Source organism: Perca flavescens, chromosome 16 (genome assembly GCF_004354835.1).
Source record: "Perca flavescens isolate YP-PL-M2 chromosome 16, PFLA_1.0, whole genome shotgun sequence".
NCBI lineage: Eukaryota > Metazoa > Chordata > Actinopteri > Perciformes > Percidae > Perca > Perca flavescens.
Genome location: NC_041346.1, coordinates 9,620,614 through 9,629,030, shown reverse-complemented (window position 1 = coordinate 9,629,030; position 8,417 = coordinate 9,620,614).

Genomic DNA, 8,417 nt, shown 5'->3' with positions numbered 1-8,417 from the left:
CGGATGACAGACAGAGAGACCCCTTCCCTTTTAATTCGAATGGAGCCACCAGAGTATTTGCATTAATCATTAGGACTTTCCTCAAGCTGGCTTAACCAAGTCCCAGCCAATAATTGCATGCCATGGGCCATCTTTCCATTTCATTTCCATTTGAGTTGTTTCCTATTCATGCCCAGACTGTTGATGTATCCATCCTGGTTTTCTATCAACCCCAGCGGCTTTATAAGTTAAGGAAACAAAAGTGCTCATTTTAAATTCATTTTAAATTCCCTTTACCTATTTCTAAGTGCATTGCATGATTAATTGGACCCACCATATCCATTTTCCCTAAACAGGTCCCGTGGTGTATCACAGGCATCCGCCAGCATCTCTGCAGAGCCCTGCCCAGCACAGGAAATCAAATTAGGATTGACATAATTTCTGTGAACCGCCTACCTTGCCGTGTCTACACGGGGATGGAAAACAGTGCGTCATACATTTGATGGATGTAAGTGCTCCATCAGTCTCTCTTTAAAAAAAAATTATCTGTGGTCTAAGAAAGCTGCTAAGGTATGCGTGGGAGTTTCCGTATCAGAGCTCAAGCTTCTCTTCCCGCCTGTGAGACAGGCAGCAGGTAAGGACAGTACACACAGGTTGCCGAGCAGGCTCGGAAAATGATAAGGCACAAGGCACCTATAGTAACAGGTGTAGGATGGTTGAATTTAATAATTTTTAAAACTGCATATCATCATATTAATCCTTATTTTCTGCAACCCAATACCTTATGAGATATATTTAGTTTGATTGTTTTGACCAAAGATAACAGCACAGAGCTAATGTACAAATTCACCACATAGCGTTAGCTATACAGTAGCTGCTTGAGCAGCGTTAGAAGACTCTTCTAATGATCAGTTAGCAAGTTAACGTTACTAATGTTAATTTCTTGCTGTTTCATTAGAATGAAATTACATAAAGTGAATAACCCTAACTAACTAAATGCAACGTGAATACAACTTTTATTAAACAACACTTGCATGTTTTCTGCCCGAGTTCGGCTGGTTGACCATGACGACGACGACAACAAATCTCATGCTACGTCACGTCATTAAAGTCTGTCAGTTTTGTTTTTGATTTGATTGAGAGACCCCTAGCGGCCAAAAACTACATATTGTACGTTTAAAGTGGCATTGATTGGGTTTGGCCTCCAGGGGGCGCCAGTTAGTTAGAAACAAAACCAAAACGGTGAGCTAAAAGAGGCTAAAATGCCGAGTTGGGAGCAACCCCTTTCTCATTACTTTAGTCATTTGATTAAATGCTAATATAAAACTATCGATTAATGCAGATTTTTTTTTAAACACTTGGATGCTTTTTGCAGGCACTTGGCATTAAGTCAGAATATAATTTGCATATAATTCAGCTAACTTCTTTGATTGCTTTTGAGTGTGGCAAACAAATATCCATCCACTGCAGACAGTAGTGCAACTGCAGTATCTCTCTCGCTTTCCATAACTCTGTGTGCTGAGCTTTTTTCAAGGCTGACTCATAGAAAAAGCCTCAGAGCAGTTAACCAAGAGCTCCATGTGTGTTTGTCATCAGTGGCAGCCAGGATACCAGTTGACCCTTTATAGCAATAAGCTGAACCTTGAAAAGACCAAATAAACACGGCTGTGATATTTGTGTAATGACTCAGACATTTCTGGAATTTAGAAATTGTATAATGTTGTGGGCAGTGGCATGCCCAAGGACTTTTATATGTGCCCTGACAGAAGAAAGGTTGAAAAAAAAAAAAACACCGTATTAAGTAATACATGGAATATTTGCTAATAGAAAAATGCTTTGAGAAAGCAAAGAAATCTGCATATTGTGGAGGAGTATGATAAAATCTTCATGTATCTGCTGGAGCTCGAAAACAGGCCCACGAGACATTAAGGTTTTTCGAAAAGGTGCAAAGTGCCTTCCCCAAAGTTGACCTTTAGTTTCCCTTTCATTTTTGCGGTCTGCGAAGTTGGAGGTAGCCGTCTTCTCTTAGCTGAGTACATTAAAAGTTTAAGTAGCTCTGGAAAGAGTTTCTGAATGTCTTGTCTCTTTTTCTAATTAATGAAATCATCCTGGATGCTGGTATTCAGCCAGCCTCGCTCCCGAATTCAAGCAGCAAACTGGATGAACAATTAGGTGCACTAATCTCACGAGGGCAAGCCTTTACCTCCCTATGAATAATTTAGCATTTAACCAGCTGAAGCTGATAACAACGAAATGTATTTCCCTCTGCCAAGCGGAGGCTGCAGCTGCGCGTGTTTGCCTTCCACTGGCAATGTAAGGAGAGTGTGGGCTTTTCACAAAATACAATCACTTACTGATGTCTGAAGCTGAATGTGAGAGGACATCAGTTGTGAGAGGATGCCCTGAGCGCTACAGTGCAGTAATGGCTCACTGAGATGCCTGTCTGCCTAAGATGAGGAGCCTGACCTTTAAAGTGAAAAGTTTTACTTTTTTTATATATATATATATATATATATATATATATATATATATATATATATTCCTGGGATAACTGACCAAGATGGACCAATTTCAGAACAACAAAGTCAAAATGTTCTGTTGTTACATGTAAGCACCAGTGTGAGTGTCCTTTTGCAAGCAACAATAATTGCACCGATCAAGGAAAGGGAGAGTCGGGAATAGAAAAAAAGAGGAAGAAAGACTTTTCTTATTGATGTGCAGTTTGGGTGTGTGAGTCATTCTCTAAACGTTGAAAATAAACTGTCAAGTTATCATTTTAGGGTAGGAACACACAACTCCTTTTAGTAAACATCTGATAACACTTCATGACCTATGCAAATGAGCAGACAGGTTCAGGGAGAGGATTTAAGACAAGCGCATCTTCCCAAAAAACTGCCTTAGGTCTCTCAGATCTTCACACAGAGCAACTTGACACATAGCTTATATGTATCTGGAGACCAGGTTGCTTTTATATTTAGTGGCACTTGTTTTGTAATGTTCTTACTGAGAAATTCTCTTAAGAGTCTACAGCCATAGTGGCTCTGTGAGGTTGTAATAGGTGGCATAATGGTACACTGAGCTAAATCCTAACCTCTGCATGCTAACATGCTCACAATGACAATTGACACGGTAATATTTACCATAGTCATTTCCTTAGCTAAGCATGCTAACATTTGCTAATCAGCACTGTTATATTTGTTCCTTATGTACGACAAACTGGGCGCGGCAGCATGCTTACTCTTTATTACATTAACAGCCTCGTCAACACATGTAGGCTACAAGCTCGTCGCGCCAAACACCGTGTGCACTTCCTGTGCTTCCGCCATGCTAAGACTTCTGGGTAACGTACAATAAAACCTTTATCAACACATCTCCCCTCCTTTTAAAAGTAAAGCATTTTCTTTCTAAACAAATTCATTAAAAAATAAGATCTGTTACTGCATTACCACAAAACAACAAATAAACCACGTTGATTTCGGTACACCAAACGTAGATTTGCGCTCTTGAGTTCGGCTGATAAACTCTGTCATATGAGACCCTGAATATCAGATCATCCAAAATGTCTTTGTGGATGTGAAGCAGTGCGATATGTGAAAGTCTACTCTGAGTTATAGTGCTACAGAGCCAGGTTTTCAGGCGGCAAAGAGCTGAGAAAGACCTGGTAATGGGAAAATTACATTTAAGCACAATTCCTTATATTTTTATGTTTAATTCGTACTTTACTTCTCTCACAAATGCTGAAAGAGTTTATCTCATTTCCCACATGCAGATTTTGATTCTAACTTTGTGAGACACCCAGTCTGGAACATTATGTGAGCACTGTTAGCCTGAACCGATAAAGGTACAAGGTCACCCTAAAACTATCTCTAGTTTTCCCATGCCAGTTAAGATGTAACGGGGGGGTGAAAGTCATACAGGGAGGAGGAGGTGAGATGACTCCAAGATGTCTCTTGTATTTCTCTGATTGTCTTCACGTGTATCTGATTGCCTGTCAAAATTGTAGCGTCATACTAAGCCAAGTGCGTGTGTGTTGTCACTCTGAAGATGCATAAAAGCCTGGTGTTTCTGTCCACTCATTTGAGAAACTGACTCCACACTGGGCTGCGGCCTTTTGTGAAATCATGTTGAGCCTATATTTGCAAATATATCTTTTTTAATAAAATACAAAAACACAATTTGGTTTTAGTCTCAGTCTGTCTTATTTGTTTCAATTTACTAAACTCTGAAAACTCTTCCCCCTGCTGCAAAGGAAACTTCCACTACATACATGGCGACGAGGATGGGATGATGTGCAGGGTTCAGATAAAAGAGACTCCGTGGTTGACTGAGGACTCGCAATCCGAGATCCAACGATCTTCGCCTCTACCTCGCCCAAAAAGCATTCAGAGAGAGAGGATCAGAAACCATGGAGGCCTCTACTGACCCAACACTGATCTATTAAGATGGAAGCAATTCCACGCAGCAGGGTAAGATCAAACTCTAATTTAAATTGAATTAAGAGTAATTTGAATTGGCTGTAGTAAACTTCCAGAAACAAAAACTGACACTAAAATAGGATAACCACTTTGGGGTTGTTTGTATTAATTTTGGGTAGGCCTAGTCTTTTATGTTTGTGTAAATACATAGGCCTAATTGTAATCATTCTAGCAGCATTTTGGCACCATAAAACTGATCCACGCACGGGTGTGACTTTGCTTTATAGATTTTCAGGGGACAAATCTAATTAGGTTTTGAAGTAAATCTAATAAACGGTTTTTCAGAAACTGTTAGGTTTTTTTGTGCTTTGGTTTTTTCCGAAATAAGATAGAAACCTGGCCTTACAGTGACGATTGTAAGTAGGATAGAAGTACTTCTTCCCAGTAAAATGGGTAACGGATCGGGCAGATCCGGGTCACACATCCCTAGGGGAACCGTGGTGGATGACATGGTGCAAAAATACGGCTCAAAAGTTTGGATTGTCAGTTTTTGGGTTTTCTTTTAAATTCGGGCAAATTGAAAATATTCAAACAGGAATCAGGAGAACAAGAGAAAAAACTAAAAAACTAAACTAAAAACTAAAAATTAAGAGGATTTAAAGCTACTGAGTACAGGAAAAACTAAAGGTATGATTCAGGGAAAGATTGCAAAAACACACATACACCAATAACCTCCTCATCAGTTCAGAAAGACAAGTTGGAGAAACGGAGGGACGAAGAGGACACAGACTCAAAAAAACACCTCAGACAAAGAACAACACTTGTCCCTCTGTTTGACTGAGTCCAAAAGCTGATAAGTAAGGTACTGCTAAAAAACACACACACACACACACACACACACACTCGCTTCATGCAATGAAGAAATGCTTGGCACTGATACACTGTTTTTTGTTTTTGCTATTTAGGGACAATTGATAGGTTAGAAAGTTCTGAAAAAAGAATCTAATCAGTTAAACCATTATAGTATGTTATCTTCTGAAACCTAGAAGAAAATGCCTACTACTGAGGGTAAAGTTAAAAGGGTTCCACTCACATAACTTGATTATTAGAGCTAAAGATTTGACACTGAAGTGCAGTGGTCATTCTATTTGGTCAATTGGGAATACAGGTTAAACAGTAAAAGAACAATTTTCTGTTCCTTTCTCATATACATGGGAAACTTTTTTTGGTGTCTGATTTATGTCCACTTATTTTGCTCAGGTAGTGACTTAATGTGCACTTTTAACATTGGCTTAACCTCAACACCTGATGGATTGAGAATTTCTCGTAATGATGCATCTAGCCTCTGCTGGATGTGGACTGTAATGTTGCAACTTCTGGATAGTTGGAGTAGTACCCCGTAATCACAATATGATTTTTTTTCCACTGCATTCGAACAAATCAACTCCAACCTTGTAGTATGGGTACTTGGGCACCGGGTGTGGCATCAGCAGCTCTGCGTGCTGTTTGGGACTGTATGTGAGACATCTTTCACAACAAGCTGTAGTACGGCTAGTACCTGCATTTATTTTTGGCCAATACATGACTTTGCATGCCCTCCGTTTTCATTTTTCTAGGCCCAAATGTCCTTCATGTATCTTTAGTAACATTTCCTGTTGCATTGTAGGTGGAAAGACAAACTTGTTCCCTTTGAATATGATGCCTTCCACAACAGTGAGTTCTGTTCTACACATCCAGTAGTCCTGTATTGCAGCTGGACATGTTTGTCTTTGTTCAGGCCATCCTCTTTGTATTGTCTCTTTTAGTGTTCTCATGGTCTGATCAGTCTCTGTCTCTTTCCTGATCTGCTCTGTTCTCTCTTCAGAAACCGGATGACACTATCATGTCCACATAAGCCTGAATTTGTGCATGTGTCGTTTCATTTTTGTCAACTGCCTGGTGTGTAGGTCATATTCACGTCGTATTTTTGCACCCTTACCATCATGCGTTGTATCCTCATAGGACAGACGTTGAGTGGCTTTGACATGATTGCCACCAGGGGCTTATGGTCTGTTTCCACCTCAAAAAGCTTGACCATATACATACTGGTGGAATCTTTCACATCCGTAGGTGCTGGCTAATAGCTCTTTCTCGATTTGAGCGTATCTTGTCTCAGCTGATGTCAAGGCTCTGGACGCGTAGGCAACAGGTTGCCAGTCTTTGTCATGCAGCTGTAGCAATACTGCCCCTAGTCCATACTGTGACGCGTCAGCTGATATCCGTGGGCTCTTTTCTGGGTCGTAGAATTTAAGCACAGGGGAGTATTCTCTTCTTATTTTTAAAACTCTTGAACAGTCTTCCTGTTCATGTGACCATGTCCATTCATTTTTTCCCTCTAGGAGACATCTGAGTGGCTCTGACTTTGTTGACAGCTGAGGTATGAACTTTGCAAGGTAAGTGACCATACCTAGAAACCTTCTGACATCATCCTTGTTTTTGGGATGTTCCATGTTCTCGATGGCTTACATTTTCCTTGGGTCTGGACTAATCCCTGCCTCAGAGACTACATCCCCCACAAATATCAATGACTTCACTGCAAACAGGCTCTTGTCTTTGTTTAACTTTTAAGTTTACTTGCCATTTCAGGTCGAGCATCTGTCTCAGTGGCTTATCATGTTCTTCTCAACTGGACCCCGATACAATGATGTCATCCATCATGGTTTCGACTCCTGGTATGTGTTCAAAGATCATGTGTATTTTCTTGTGGTAGACTTCTGGCGCAGACAGGATCCCGTATGGTAGACGTAAAAACCTGTACCTTCCCTCCGGCGTGTTGAAAGTACATAGCTTTGAGCTCTCCTCATCTAGTTTCATTTGCCAGAACCCTGACGACTTGTCCAGTTTACTAAACCACTTGGCTCCAGCAAACTGTGCCGTGATCTTTTCCCTTGTCGGCAACTTAAAGTGTTCACGCTTGACTGCTTTGTTTAGATCCCTTGGATCCAAACAGGTTCTCAGCTTTCCTTTGGGCTTTTCCACAGCGACCAGCGAGCTGACCCATGCTGTAGGTTCATCGATTTTCTTTATCACTCCTAATTTCACCATTCTATTTAACTCCTCTGTGAGTTTTCCCCTCAGCTTGAATGGTATTTTACTGCATGGATGACCTACTGGAGTCACATTCTCATCAACTTGTATTTTGTACTCCCCTGGTAGACATCCTAGTCCCTCAAAACAGTCACTATATTCCTTCATGACTGAATCGGGATCGTTAGCAGGTTGCGATGAGACTACAAAAACTCTTTTTACAAGGTTCAGCCGTTTGCATGCTTTTAATCCCAATATTAGCTTGACAATCACTCATATCAACAATCAACAGCATTTATTTTATTTGCTTTCCGCTGTGTTGGAATGTTGCAATGCAGCCTCCTTTGACTGGCACTTTTTCTCCTGTGTACCCACTCACTTTTGTTTTCACAGGGAATATTTTGCTCTTCACTGTGAGTTTCTTATACTCATCCACAGATATGAAATTCGCTGAGGATCCCGTGTCCAGTTTGAATGGGATGATAGTCCTGCTAACAGTCAATGGCACTATCCATTCTTCTTCCTTTTTAGCCTTGTTTATACGCACAGTATCCACAAAGAACTCCTCAGGTTCCTCTTCAACTGCATGCACCTTCTTTTTCTTAAAGGCCTCCGCTTTGCAGCATTATGAGAAGTGGTTATTTTTCCCTCAGGTATTACACTGCTTGCCATATGCTGCTCCACATTTCCCACAATTAAAGTCCGTTTTAGTCTCTTTTTGTGACTTGTATTTATTTGGGTGTTTAAAGTGCTGTTCTCCTGTCTTTATAGCACGCACTGCTGTCTCTTCCTTGCGCAACTCCTTGGCTCGAGCACGTGTGGTTTCTGCTGCTCTGCACATGTTCACAGTTTTGTTTAATGACAGGTCTCGCTCCCGCAGTAGTCTTTCTCTGAGAACATTATCAGGTATGCCACATACGATTTTATCTCTGATTAACGAGTCTCTCTCAAATTCCC